Below are 15,720 nucleotides of genomic sequence, written 5' to 3' on the forward strand. Positions count from 1 at the left end.
TTACTTATATTTGAGTGAGGCACTTCTTTATCTGGAACAGTGACTATCACTGATATATGGGTACTGCTAAGTCATTCATTAAAAATTCTTATTGTCTGCCCAATATAAGTAGCACTACAGAAAGATAGCAGCTTTCCTTTCACATGTGATGTGTTGTCTAATATAAAATGTTTTTCTAGATTTTTTGGTGGAAAATGAATTCTCTTGTAATGCCTTCATTGAAAGTACACTTATTATTATGAATTTAACTATTGAGGGTATACAAATCTGGTCTAAATTCTGTTTAACCACAAGTATTGTCTTAATGGAGATGTTATTACAGAACTGCAAGGTGGGTGTAGCCCTTGTGGGCACAGTTCATTTTCCCAAAATATATTGAATGGCATTATATTGCAACCAAAAAACAAGAGTTTTTATCAAATGTTTTTTCACCCAAGGAATCTTGACCCCAAATTTGATTGGTTGCAGCAGGGCCAGAATTCTACTGCTCACCTAATTATGGGTTCAAGTCTTGGCTATTACATTACACTGATACTGCTGTTATCTCCAACCTGGTGTGAAATAGTCTATACTTATTGAGTAAGTGGCTACCATACGTGACTTGGTGCCCATGCTTGCTCTATATTGTTCAGTCATCATCTTCAATCTATCCCTCTAAAGCTGTTGGTAATTCCAGTGCTGTGCTTGAATCCTCTGAAATCTGTAATTCTTATATACAATAATCCCACACCTTTGGCACTTGCAATCTCAGTGGGCTGAGCAGTCTCCCATACTGAACAGTTTCTTGATGTCCTTAAATAACATTTTTTCCCAAACATCAGCAACATCTACATATTAAGTAATGTATTCATTTATTTTATCTGTTAGTTTTCAAGAGTGAATCAGCAATATTTATCCATTAGGTTATTTTGTAATCATTTTGTCTATCAATTTTTTCATCAGTAAGAACTTTAAGCCATTTATTTATCTGTTCACTGTTTATGCGAAACAGATTGCATTGCTAGACTTTCATTGTAGAGTACTTATTCAATATCCATGTATGTATCTATCTCTCTCTCTCTCTCTCACTATATACATATATATATATATATATATATATATATATATATATATATATATATATATATATATATACACTAGAATTTGAAAAATATGCATTTACTTTTTAAGTGTAAGACAACAAAAAGTTGAGATCCCTCACCAAAACCTCTAAAGCCAGATATGAAGGCAGAATTGTGGCAGATACTAAAAACAAACACAAAGCCTTCTATAGTTATATCAAGAATCTCCATGGCAATACCCATGTTTTCTTTCAGTTACTACACAATGGTACCTTCTATACTGAGCCAACAGATATTGCCAACATACTGTCCGACAGATTCATTGCCAACTTTACCATTCTCTTTCCTCCATAAAGGACCAATCACAATACTGGAGGAATGCCAGGCACCCAGCATTACTGCAGCACAGGTTAAAGCTGTATAGTCCAAGATCAAGAATACAGCTTCCATGGAACCTGACAATATCTCTGGATGTGTTCTACATGAACTACAAAGTGAACTGGTACCACATCTGTGCGTTCTGTTCAATCACAGCCTCACCTCAGGCTTTGTCCCTACCGAATGCAAATCTGCTACAGTCATCCCTCTCCATTAAGGGTGAGTGACTACAGAAACTGGGAATTATCGACCCATTAGCCTGACAAGTCTGATATGTAAGGCTATGGAGCACATCATCATGGACCTAATTAACAAGGATATAGGGAATCTGCAAACTCTAGATCCCACACAATCTGGTTTTGTGAAAGATAGAGCATGCTTGCTCAACCTGGTTGACTCCTTTGAGTCAGTCACCAGAGCTGTGGATGAAGAAAGGCAGTTCATACAGCCTACCTTGATCTGGCCAAGGCCTTTGATGCAATTTTCCACTCAGGAATAATTGATAAACTCACCAAACTAGACATCAACCCCTATATCACTAGATTTGTTGCGAATTGGCTCACAGATAAAACCCACAGTGCGAAAGTAGTGGATTCCAATTCAGACTGATGACCAGTCATGAGTGGAGTCCCACAGGGTTCGGTCCTGGGTCCTCTCCTGTTTGGAATCTACTTCTCAGAAGTCCAGGCCAACACAGGGGGACTATGGCTGACAAAGTTCGCAGACGACTGCAAGCTGGGAGCCATTATTAACGTCTCAAGTGATGTAGACATCCTACAGAAAAGCCTCACTGAGACCAGTGTCAAACCATGCCCTTAAGCTTAATGGCAAAAAATGCATCTTTATCCCTTTTGGGAAAAACTCATGTCCCACTAATTACTACATTGATGGAATCTCAATGAACACTGAAGGCCTTATAAGAGATCTGGGGACACAGGTTGACAGCAACCTCTCCTTCAACCACCACATGGCCAATGTGGTCAGAAAGTCCTTCTTTGTGGGACATCTCATTACCAAGGGTTTTGCATCCAGGAAGAAAGAGGTCATCATCTCTCTCTCTCTATTCTTCCCTCATTAGGCCAATCATCGAGTATAATGCCCCATTTGGCATGTACCTCACTAGACACATGTAACAGCTGGAAAGGCCATAAAATTAAGTCATGAAGAGGGTCCAAGGCCTTAAACACATGTCCTATATGGACAGACTAAAAAAACTCAAGCTATTCTCTGTCTCATACGTCTACTAAGAGGCGATCTCTGCTTGACTTACAAAGCCATGTCTGACCAAGCTCTCTTAGAAATGCTGCAGCTAAAGAAATACAAATCCCTCCACACCACATGCTCCAGAGACCTCAACCTCATTACCACAATCAACAGAACATGCTTGAGGGACAGGTTCATAATCCAGAGATGGCCAATGCTCTGGAATAGACTTCCCATACAGAGCACCTCACTGGCCATCTTCAAGAAAAATCTTGATGAGTGGATGGGAAATAGAAAGTTAACTCCAGGGATCAGTCCAGTGGCTCTACTTCATAGAGGCACCGGGAACTAACGAAGGCATGATGCCAGGGTAATTCTACAGGCTAGACAATCATCATTGGTTTTATATATATGTGTGCATATATATATATATATATATATATATATATATATATATATATACAGATATATATATATATATATATATATATATATATATATATATATATATATATATATATATATATATATATATATTATGTATATGGCAGTGTAAACAAATAGAAAAAAAAATATTAAAGAACATGGGGCGGTGCCCTCCACATCTCCTGATAATTCCACATGACAAGCTCTAAGTTCACAGTACAGTGGGGGAAGAACATTTTCTCCGTACCCCACTGTACTACAATCTCATAGTGAAGAAGCTAGTATATTCTGATCAGCTGATTTTCATTCAGTTCTACTGGTTCTTTCACATGATAACCAACAGACTCATTGACAAATGTTTTGTTACTCTCTCTCTCTCTCTATATATATATATATGTGTGTATATACATACAGATATATATATATATATATATATATATATATATAGATATATATTTATATATATATATATATATATATATATATATATATATATATATATATATATATATATATATATATATATATATATATATATATATATATATATATATATATATACAGAGCTATATAGCTTTATTGGAAAGGCTCACCCAGACTCTGCTACACTTTGTGAGGGAAAAGTTGGTTTGCTTTTTATTTGTTGTATTTTGTATCAGTTTATTGCCTTTTTATATTTTGAGTGCTGTGATCTGTTTTCTTTACCTTGTGTTTTGCTTCTGTTCTGCTTTATCTGCATATTAAAACTTCAAAAGACCCCACAGCTCTGTCTTTTGTGAGTCAGGCAGAAATTTTTCTCCATCCCCCCCCACCCTGTCACTGTCGTGTTCTTAAATACCACTGTCTTTCTAGTTGCCTGCCTCATGTTAATTTGACCATACATCTCATTTCTTCTCTGCTTTCACTGGCTTGGGTGAGTCAGCACAAACTTATCATTTTGTGAAATCACTCCCCTTCAACTATTTAAATTTATTAATAAAACTAAAAAGTATGCTCGTGGGAGCAAACGCTACACACCAAATAAATGAAAAACAAAAGCTCAGAAATCTATATTGTCCTTCGGTGTGTATGACCATGCAAAAGAACAATAAAACCAACTTGACTTATGAAATTAAAACCAAAGTTTAATAACGTGCACTAGGTTAGTGCTTTCACATAGGCCATGTGTTCTGTGATTGTGCTTAATGGTCTGAAAAAGCTATGTGAAAGCACTAACCTAGTGCACATTATTAAACTTTGGCTTTAATTTCATAAGTCAAGTTGGTTTTATTGTTCTTTTGCATGGTCGCACACACCGAAGGACTATATAGATTTGTGAGATTTAAATTTATTGGCCATTCTGCTGTATTCCATTGTACCAGAATACAAAAGTGATCACCCCCTTTCAATCTATCTTGCTGTTTTAAAAATAGTGACTCTCCACTAAAACTTAACTTTTTAGACAGGTAAAACTTAAGTTCACATCTAACTTCTCTAGTGCATACTGCAGTGTTTAGGATAAACCATTTTTTTATCTTACCTTTAAGCATCCCTGTGACTAGCACTTGCTCTAATACCTGCTGGAAAGCACTAGGAAGCCTTAAACTGATACAAGCACTAGTCTCTCCTTATTAATAAGGAGAAATTAATCATAGGCACTAAACAGCCTATAATTGCAAAGTACCTTGCTAAGGTAAAGGAAAACAGCTCCTGTACTTTTCAAAAAAAAAAAAAAAAGTATCAAACCAGGCATGTCCAAGGGTCAGCTTCCATTGATTTCTCCTGTCCAACTAGTGAATCTGGGCATACTGAGGCAATGCAGCAATTGCCTCATGTACACAGACAACCCTCTCCTCCTACCACCCATCACTACAACCTGTGAGAGATGCACTTACATGGCCAAAATGGAAGCAAAGCTCTCTCCACCCAAGATTGTGCTAGACAGTCAAGAGGAGAAGGTTAACACCCGCACTACACCTCAAGCAACACAATATCTTCTAAACACACACCACAAGCACCCACAGATAGCAACACCAAATCCACATATGCGGAGACCCTTAACTGTAACCTGCCCAAGCAACAAGGACCACCAAAGCTGAAATGCAAACAAACACCAATCACAACCAAAGTGTCACATAGCTCACAACACCAGTGTGCCACCCAGCAACAGCCCCTAAGGCAAGGCAACGTACCTAAACCTTTAGTCCTAGGTGACTCTATAGTCAGGCACACTGATGTCCCACTCGCCAGGCTGAACAAGGAGAAAATTACAGTGAGCTGCCTGTCGGGTGCCAGGATCCGCCACATAACTCATGCACTCAAGTCACTCCACAACAAGTACAAATATTACTCTGTCATTGTCCATGTTGGAGTGAATGGCTTGAGACATACCTCCTTGGACTACATGAAAAGAGACATGAAAGAGCTCTCGGATCATGTGGCCCAGGCAGGTATGACCCTAGCCCTGAGTAGCATCCTGCCTTCGCCCAGAATGATATTACAATATAAGGACAAAATGATTGACTTCAACTATTGGCTAAGCTTCTGGTGTCATTCAATGGAGATCCAATATCTGTCTGCCTGGGACAACATGATCGACAGACCACGATGCTTTGCCAGAGATGGTCTGCACCTGTCGCCCCTGGGATGCAGGTTATCGGCAAAGGCTCTTGCCACCCCTATAGTGCCTTTTTTAGGCAAAGTTCAAAGGACAAAACCATCACCGTAACCAGTACAAGCATGCAAAATCTGAAGGTAATGTTACTCAATACTATACGTCTAAACCTCAAAATGCACTCTCTTGAGGCACTCCTAAAAATGGAGAACATCGATATCTGTGCAGTAACTGAGACCTGGTTCAAGGCTCCACAGAGCACCCCTGCAATACCAGGCTGCAACTCTTACCACACTTTTCGGCCACCAGACCAGGATCGAAACACTAAAGGTGGAGGAGTGTCCATATTCACCAAGGATATTCACACCACCAAGTTAGTTGCCCAACACAATGCGTCTGAAATTCTCCAGGTGCAACTAACACTAGGTAAGACTGCAATCCAAACTGTAGCTTGCTACAGATCCCCCACCATGCCCCAAGATTCTCACTACATCTTTCTAAACATACTGGAAAATATTAATATACAACCAAACACCCTAATACTGGGTGATTTCAACTACCCTGTCGTTAACTGGGAAAACTACTCATGTACCAATACCTTTGCCCAACGGTTCTTGGAATTCATAAATTCCAATGCCCTGAATCAACTAATCTATAGTCCCACCAGGGGCTCCAATATCCTAGACCTGGTCATTACCAACATGGGAAATCAATGCTCCACACCTATGGTCATCCCCTCTTTGGTCAGATCAGACTATAAGCTAATCACCCTTAACATCCACATCCCACCCCCACCTCCAGTAATGAAACCTCCATAAAAAACTTCTCTAAAGCCAACTTCATGCTACTCAAGTCAGAAGTTACAAACTTCATGACACCCATGCAGATGGGAACTGAAAGTTCGACTGCTGAGTCCTACACTAAGGCACTGTACAAGCACACCCACTCATGCACGAATCATGCCATCCCAAATAGAACCAAGATGCTCTCCTCCAAAAAAAGGAAGCAGATCTGGTGGTCCCCTGCCATAAACAAACTTTACAACAAAAGGAAGAAACTGTTGCAGAAAAGAGGAAAATCCCAGGATGCAAAAAACTCCCTTAACAGCCTCAGTAAGAAGCTGAGATCCCTCATAAAATCCTTCAAAGCTAGTTACGAAAATAAAATTGCCAAAGATTCCAAAGACAACCACAAGGCATTCTATAACTATGTCAAGAATCTAAATGGCAATGCTCAGATCTGCTCTGAGCTACAACAGAATGACATTAAATATACTGATCCCAAGGATATTGCAAATATCCTGGCAGATCGATTCAGTGCCAACTTCACCCCCCTCTCACCCCCTAAATGACCCATCTCAATACCAGAAGATTGTCAAATTCTGGTAATAACGGTCACACAGGTAAAATACGCACTCTCCAAAGCTAAGAATACAGCATCCATGGGACCAGATGACATCCAGGGCTGTGTACTACATGAACTACAAAGTGAACTGGCACCTCACCTAAGTGTCATATTTAATCATACCCTCACTTCAGGCTTCATGCCCACTGAGTGGCGCACAGCTTCAGTTATCCCACTCCACAAGGGGGGATCCACCTTGGATCCCGGGAACTACCGCCCCATCAGTCTGACGAGCCAGATCTGCAAGGTCATGGAATGTATTATCATGGAACTTATAAACAATGACATTGGCAACCTTAAAACACTGGACCCCACCCAATTTGGGTTCATGAAGGGCCGATCTTGTCTCCTGAACCCGATTGACTTCTTTGAATCAGTCTCCAGAGCCATAGACAAGGGTAAGGCAGTCCACACAGCCTATCTGGACCTTGCCAAGGCCTTTGGCACCACCTCCCACTCTGGAATCATAGATAAACGTACAAATCTGGGCATTAATCCCTACGTCACTTGATGGGTTGCTAACTGGCTTACTGACAGAACCCACACTGTAAAAGTAGCTGACTCAAAATCCTGCTCCAGACAAGTGACAAGTGGAGTACCTCAGAGTTCAGTGCTGGGACCTCTCTTGCTTGGCATCTACTTCTACAGGTCAACACTAAGGGACTCTGGCTAACAAAGTTCGCAGATGACTGCAAACTGGGAGCCATTGTTGAATCCCCAAATGATGTTGATACTCTGCAAAAGGGCCTTACAGAAACTGATGATTGGTGCCAGAGCCATGGGCTCAAGCTCAGTGCCAAGAAATGTATAGTAATCCCCTTTGGGAAAAAACATGTACCCATGAATTACCACATAGGTGGCACCACACTAAACACTGAAAGTGTGATAAGAGACTTCAGGACACAGGTGGACAGTGGTCTCACCTTCAATAACCACATAGCCACAACAGTCAGGAAATCCTTCTATGTGGCATACCTCATCACTAAGGGCTTTTCATCCAGAAAAAAGGAGGTCATTGTCCCACTGTACTCATCCCGCATTAGACCCATTATAGAATACAATGTCCCATTTGGTATGTACCTCTCAAGACATCTGCAACAGGAAAGGCCGGAGAAATACCTCACTAAAAAAATCACAGGCCTAAAGCAGATGCCCTATGCTGACTGCCTTAAAAAACTCCAGCTATACTCTGTTGCATATCGTCTACTCCGAGGCGATCTCTGCTTAACATACAAGGCCATGTCAAACCCAAAGCTGTTGGACATGCTACACTTAAAGAAATCCCAATCCCTCAGAACCACATGCTCCAGGGACCTAAATCTTGTCATCACAATAAACAAAACATGCTAGAGGGATAGGTTCCTGACCCAGAGACTCCCCAGACTCTGGAATAGACTGCCCATACATGTCAAGCAAGGCACCTCTTTGGCCCTCTTCAAAAGGAACCTTGATGATTGGATGGGAGAAAGGAAATTCACAGCAGGGATCACGTCATTCACCCTGCTAGACAGGGGTCCAGGGAAGTAAATAGTGTGGGAAGAAATAGCCAGGGAATTGTTATGGCTAGGCTTGTATAGGCTCTAGGGCCGATAGCCTCGTACCAACCTATGGACCTATGAACCTATATCTATATCTATATAGCTATATGGGTCTATATTAATTCGTCGAAAGATGTATTCTGTGAATCCGTCTTCATCGATCACCAGCTGCTGAAATTAATTTCTGCGAACCATGGAATATTTCTCACGGTTTGGAAACACTCACCACCAACCATCCAGAAAACACAAAGCACTAAATCAAATCTACCCAAGTGTGGGCTTTCAACCCTCCATCCTCCAATATGGGTGCTGAGCCACACACTATATATATATATACCTGTATAACTATATATACCAACTCCAAGATTGGAATACAGTTGAAAAAAGGTCAAAGTTGAGGTGATGGCCGAGTGTTTCAGAACTGTAGATAAAATTCAGTGTTTCGCTAAAGTGAATTACGGCGACCAGTGATTGATGAAGATATATTTCTGGAATATGTCTTTCAATTAATTAATATGGACCAGCTACATACTGTCTATATATATATATATATATATATATATATATGTGTGTGTGTGTGTGTGTGTGTGTGTGTGTTTATATATATCTATATATATATAATATATATATATATATATATATATATATATATGTTTATATCCATAATCTATATATATATTTGTATTTTAGGCAGAGATCGCCTCTGAGTAGGTGATATGTGACGGAATAAAGCTGGAGTTTTTTGAGACGGTATGCATAAGGCATCTGTTTGAGGATGGTAATCCTCTTTGTGAGGTATTTCTGCGGCCTTTCCAGTTGTTGTAGATGTCTTGTGAGGTACATACCAAAAGGGGCATTGTTCACTATAATGGGTCTAATGAGTGACAACTACAGGGGAACAATGACCTCATTTTTCCTGAATGAGAAACCTTTTTTAATGAGGTGTGCTGCAAAGAAAGATTTCGTGACTACTGCAGAAATATGATTATCAAAGGAGAGACTACTGTCCACCTGTGTCCCAAGGTTTCTTATCACATTTTTGGTGTTAGGTAGACTACCACCTATGTGGTAGCTCATGGGTACAGAGAATTTTTACCAAAGGGGAAGACAATGCACTTTTTGGCATTGAGCTTGAGGCCATGGCTTTGACACCAGGCATCTGTCTCAGTGAGTCCCTTTTGCAGGATGTCCACATCATTAGGAGTTTCAGTTATGGCTCCTACTTTGCAGTCATCTGCGAACTTCATTAGCCAAAGACCTACTGTGTTAGCCTGTACTTCAGAAAAGTAGATACCAAACAGAAGAGGACCCAGGACTGAACCCTGTGGTACACCACTTGTCACTTGTCTGAAGTCTGATTTGTTGTCTGCTACTTTCACACTGTGGGTTCTGTCAGTGAGACATTTGGCAACCCATCTTGTGACATAGGGACTTATACCTAGTTTAGTAAGTTTATCTATAATTCCAGAGTGGGGGATGGTGTCAAAAGCCTTGGTGAGATCTAGATAGGCTGCGTGAACCACCTTACCCTTGTCTATGGCATCGGTGACTGCTTCAAAGAAGTAAATCAGGTTTAGGAGACATGATCTGCCTTTTACAAACCCGAACAGGGAGGGGTCCAGAATTTGGAGATTACCAATGTCTTTGTTTATAAATTCCATGATGATATGTTCCATGGCCTTGCAGAACAGGCTTGTTAGGCTAATGGAACAGTAGTTCCTGGGGTCCATGGTGGCTCTCCCTTTGTGGAGTTGGATAACCGTCACTGTGCACCATTCAGTGGGCACAAAGCCTGAGGTGAGGCTATGATTGAACATGGTACTTAGGTGGGGTGCCAGTTCGTTCTGCAGTTCATGTAGAAGGCAGCCTGGGATGTTATCAGGTCCCATTGGATGCTGTGTTCTTGGCTTTGGAGAGTGTGTTTTTTACCTGTGCAGCCATGATTACAGGAACTTTGCATTATTCCGGTATAGAGATGGGCCATTTAGGGGGTAAGGGGGGGGGGGGTAAAGTTAGCACTGAACCCATCTGCCAGGATGTTGCCAATATCAGTTGGTTCTGTATATTTAGTGCTATTGTGCTATATTTCTGAGCAGTTCTGAGTGTTGCCATTGAGATTCTTGACATAGCTATAGACTGCTTTGTGGTTGTCTTTAGAATCAGTGGTGATTATGTTTTTGGAACGAGCTTTGGAAGATTTTATGAGAGATCTCAGCTTCTTACTGAGGCTGACCAGGGAGTTCTTCCAGTCATGGGATTTTACTGTTTTTTACAACAGTTTCTTTCTACTGTTTACTGTGTTTGTTTATGTCAGGGGACCACCAGATTGGCTTCCTATTGTTGGAGGATACCATCTTGGTTCTGTTAGAGATAGCATGATCCATGCACTCATGTAAGTGCTTATAAAGTGCATTTGTGTAGGATTCAGCAGTCGTACCTCTATTGTCCGTCTGCATGGGTGTCCTGAAGTTTGCCACTTCTGTCTTAAGAAACCTGAAGTTGGCTTTGGAGAATTTTTTTACGGTAGTTTCCATAATGGGGGGGGGGGGTGGATGTCTAGGCTGATTAGCTTGTGGTCAGATCTGACCATCGTGTGTGTGTGTGTGTGTGTGTGTGTGTGTGTGTGTAGATATATATATATATATATATATATATATATATATATATATATATATATATATATATATATATAGAGGGAAATCTTATTATTCCAACTAGGCTAGGAATAAGACTATAGGAAGCTACAAGGTATATATCCAGTTAGGTAACAATGATAGCTGTAAAGTTATCATTAGCACTAACTCTATGGAGCAATAACTATAACTATAGCTTAACTGTAGCTTACATTAATAATGTAGTTCACGCTTTTTATCAACAGCTCATATATATATAAATAAATAATGCAGATATTAACTATATATGTAAGCCTATATGTGCTTAATGAACGTAAGTATTGTAAAAGCAAAGCATGGTTAACTAAGCATATACAATTATTCTTGTATGAATGCTATCTGCCAAAAACATTTACAATTGTTGCAGCACTCCCAATGTTTTTAATCATAGACCTGAAATAATAACCTTAGGTGGACATTGCAGGGAAGTAGATTTCTCTAACTTAATGCAGGGACCTTGGACATAGTAAATATGTGGGAGCGTTAAGAAAAGTAAAGACTCAAGCATTAAAAATACTGCATTAAATGACCACTCATATGGGGCATCTGATTTAAGGTGGTGCAGATTTTACATCAACGTTTAAGACTTAAGAACACCCTTCAGGTAGTGTACTGTAAAAATGAATTCACTTAGTAATACCTAAAGTCAGTATGTCTAATGGTGCACTAATTCATTGAGGACAAACCTGAAGTCTAATGTAGAAGCTGTAGGTGTGGATATTTAGCTACGGCAAAGCTCAAGTTTAGAGTTAGCCTCTTTGTTCATTTTTCTTTTATTGTTATCTATATTGGCTAGTTACAGTGCAGTCCTAGCGTTCCCACATATACCTCTTATCCTTGTTGAAATTTACAAATGCTACTTGTGTAAAAATCAGCCACGTTCGTATGTTTCACATTAAATTAGGTAGTAGAGGTGCAGTTAGTGATTACCATAAGCACCTATTACTCTAGATGCAATCTTAAATGTAGGCAAGAACGTCTCCTCATTTATTTCTTAGTCTGCTTTTAAACTATATTGGCTAGAGTATTCCGTTATGGCTTTCCGGACACTCCACTAATCTGTGGAGAAGATGTAAGTAAGAGTCAAATTATGACTTCGCACAGGTATCCCAGCCCCGATACCACTCTGCTATTGCGTTCTCTAAATGTACGTGGAAGTTACAGCAAATTGGTCTTATTGTGAAGACAACAATACAGAGACCAGATTTAGTAAGATGCTGTTTAAATAAGGTTCTTACGTTTAGAGCAGCGTGAGTTAGGGAAACAATAATAGTGTGGAAAACAGCTGTGGCTGAGCACAATTGTACAAACTCTATGTGTACCTTAAGGTAGTACCATATTAGATATACTGAATATAGTGGGGTGTCTTACAAAAGGTGGAAATTACGACAAGTTCCTTTAAATGATAAAAACAAAATTGAAGAGAAAGTGTAATAAAGGACTTCCTAATGTGGTTTTTAGAGGTAGAGCACCATAGGTTTAGAAGCTACTTAGTTCTTCCAAGTTCCTTAAGTGGGGTTGGTCGCTAGGGACACTTCACGTGGATGGCGCAGTTTGAGAAGCCTGGGTTTAGATTGTTCTTAAAATGAGATGTGAGATACCCTTTATGCGGCTTCTCAGTGCCACGTTAGCAGGATTGCGTATTGGTCAAATTTATGTAAACTACAGCAACCAGATAATATTGCTTTGCTTAAGAAACATAGAAGTCTCTTAGCGTATGCACCAAACGTTCTACAGAAGCTCACTTTGAATTACAGTAATGCTAAACTGCTAAGGCTAGTACTCTAACACATTGGAGAATAAACGTGTACCATTAATGGGAAACACCTAAAAACTACCTCTCAAGGTAGTGTAGTAAAAAGTTAAGTATTCATATATGAATCAACACAAAAAGAAAAATTAAACATATGTTACCATGAAATCCTCACTTCCTTCTTAAACAGTATGTACTACTCAACAATAAGGCAATAGTTCTGTACTTACATTAGCCAGGACGCTGGGCTGGGCAGCTCTATAAAGGAAATGGCAGCCCAGGACAGCATGTATTTATGGGTAAAGTGAAGGATTTGAGGTAAGAGGGTGGGGAAGGAGAGATGGGAAAAGTGGAGGATGTGAGGTAGGAGGGTGGGGGAAGGAGAGATGAGGGCTAAGAACTAGGAGGGGCTAGTGCTACTAGAAATTGGATAGGCTGATAGACGTATAGGTAAAATACCAGTGTGTAGAAGTATGATGTGAAGACGGGGGCGGAGAGGGGGGACAGTGAAGTAATGATGAGTCAAAGTCTTAGCTAGGTGGGAGACGGGGAGGAGATGGTATAGGTTAAATAGGGAGAGATACAAGAGACGTAAGGAGCTGAAAAGAACAATCAGTTGAAGCAGGGATTACAGTAGGTAGATAACCCTAAATACTGGAATAAAGTTAAGAGTAGATAATAGAGCTATTTGGAGGGTGTGTGAGAGCTAACCATAAAAATAAATAGATGATATGGGCTACAGTTTAATAGCAAGTCTGTGGATAAACAGCATATATCAAAAGTGTAGTACAGGTCAGGAGAAGACATCAAGGCCTGGAAGGGACAAGTCTGCCACCTGGTGGCCCAAATTAATTTATTGTAAGCAGGGTAAAAAGGAGAGAGTTTAGGTTCCTAATGCAAGAAAAGGAGTAGTGGTTCTGAGTGTCTTTAAATGGTGGAAAAAGTAGATTAGATTGGTTACAGAGTAAGGAGGGAGTAAAGCTGCTGGTTTTCCTGGCTAGCGCTTTATAGCCACCTAGATCTAATAATAAGTTATAGGCTATACTTGCTGTGATAGTTTAGACACATACTTTCATGCTCCCTTTACTGAGAAAGTACAGGGATAGGTTGCTCAACTGCGGAGACTGAAGGGAATTTGGACAGGGTCCTTGTTCTTCAGATTGTTAGTTTCTGTGTCCTAGAGCAGTGTACTCAGATCGGAGAGAGTAGCCAGGACACTGGACCAGGAACACACAGCAGCTGGAGGCAGTTCTATAAAGGCTATAAATATATATATAGCAATATACATACATATACAGTACATGCACACACACACTTGTAATTTCATCTAATATAAAGGATTACAATGGACATCTCGAGCCTTAAAGTACAGTTGTGTCTGCTTACCATACATGTAGATGTCTGAGTGTCATCACTGTTGCAGTAATAACTATTTTGGGTTTTCTGCTGGGGAACCCCTTGGTCACCCTGAATACTAACAAATTTGTTCCCCTCCTCCCAGCCCAGCATACAGCTTCCCGTCCAATAGCAAGATGTAGGGGTATAAGAGGAGTCAACTAGTGCTGTTTTCTCAAGCTCTTTCTTACCCTCACAGAGCAGAAACCCTACTCTTTTAGCCCAAAGCCAGCACATCGATATCTGTGCAGTAACTGAGACCTGGTTCAAGGCTCCAGAGAGCACCCCTGCAATACCAGGCTACAACTCTAACCACACTTTTCGGCCACCAAACCAGGACTGAAACACTAAAGATGGAGGAGTGTCAATATTCACCAAGGATATTCATACCACCAGGCTAGTTGACCAACACAATGTGTCTGAAATTCTCCAAGTGCAACTAACACTAGGTAAGACTGCAATTCAAATTGTAGCTTGCTACAGATCCCCCACCATACCCCAAGATTCTCACTACACCTTTCTAAACATACTGGAAAATATTAAGATAGAACCAAACACCCTAATACTAGGTGATTTTAACTACCCTGCCATTAACTGGGAAAACTACTCATGTCCCAACACCTTTGCGCAACGGTTCTTGGAATTCATAAATTCCAACGCCCTGGATCAACTAATCCATAGTCCCACCAGGGGCTCCAATATCCTAGACCTGGTCATTACCAACATGGGAAATCAATGCTCCATACCTGTTGTCACCCCCTCGTTAGTCAGGTCTGACAATAAGCTAATCACCCTTAACATCCACATCCCACCCCCACCCCCCAGTAAAGAAACCACCATAAAAAACTTCTCCAAAGCCAACTTCATGCTACTCAAGTCAGAAGTGACAAACTTCATGACACCCATGCAGACGGGAACTGAAAGTTCAACTGCTGAATCCTACACTAAGGCACTGTATGAGCACATCCACTCATGCATGAATCATGCCATCCCAAATAGAACCAAAATGCTCACATCCAAAAAAAGGAAGCCAATCTGGTGGTCCCCTGCCATAAACAAACTTTACAACAAAAGGAAGAAACTTTTGCAGAAAAGAGGAAAATCCCAGGATGCAAAACTCCTTACTAGCATCAGTAAGAAACTGAGATGCCTCATAAAATCCTCCAAAGCTAGTTACGAAAATAAAATTGCCAAAGATTCCAAAGACAACCACAAAGCATTCTATAACTATGTCAAGAATCTAAATGGCAATGCTCAGATCTGCTCTGAGCTAAAACAGAATGGCATTAAATATACT

General features: G+C 40.3%; 1 protein-coding gene across 2 annotated transcripts in view; it reads right to left on the reverse strand.

Moving 5' to 3' along the window:
• The window catches only part of RBMS3 (RNA binding motif single stranded interacting protein 3), a 3,568,139-nt gene that overhangs the window by 2,400,676 nt on the left and 1,151,743 nt on the right, over nucleotides 1–15,720 (reverse strand). The gene's annotated exons all lie outside the window — the stretch shown is intronic.

Source organism: Protopterus annectens, chromosome 3.part1 (assembly GCF_019279795.1).
Source record: "Protopterus annectens isolate FY-2018-M chromosome 3.part1, PAN1.0, whole genome shotgun sequence".
Classification (NCBI taxonomy): domain Eukaryota; kingdom Metazoa; phylum Chordata; order Ceratodontiformes; family Protopteridae; genus Protopterus; species Protopterus annectens.